This window comes from Lipotes vexillifer, unplaced genomic scaffold (assembly GCF_000442215.2).
Source record: "Lipotes vexillifer unplaced genomic scaffold, Lipotes_vexillifer_v1.1 scaffold53, whole genome shotgun sequence".
In the NCBI taxonomy this organism is placed as follows: domain Eukaryota; kingdom Metazoa; phylum Chordata; class Mammalia; order Artiodactyla; family Lipotidae; genus Lipotes; species Lipotes vexillifer.
The window spans coordinates 348,307-348,637 of NW_006791814.1; positions in this window are offsets into that span (position 1 = coordinate 348,307).

Genomic DNA, 331 nt, shown 5'->3' on the forward strand with positions numbered 1-331 from the left:
GGGGGGGGGGGGATTTTTACTTTATTTTATTCTTTGACAGTTTCAGTGTGCATTTTTTAAATTATTGGCTATATTCTCCATGTTGTACAATATTTATCATGAGGTTGGTTCTTCACAACAGCCCCACAGGTTAGGCAGTATATCCCCCATTTATCAGATGAGAATACTGAGGCCCAGGGAGGTGTAAGAAGCTTACTCAAAATCTCCTTCCTAAGTGACCAAAAGAAAATCTGAACCCTGGCCCTGTGCTTCCTCTCACTCTCATCCTCACATTAGCTCATGTAATCATCCCTGGAGCCCTGGTAAGATTGGCAAAATTAATAGGTTCAGC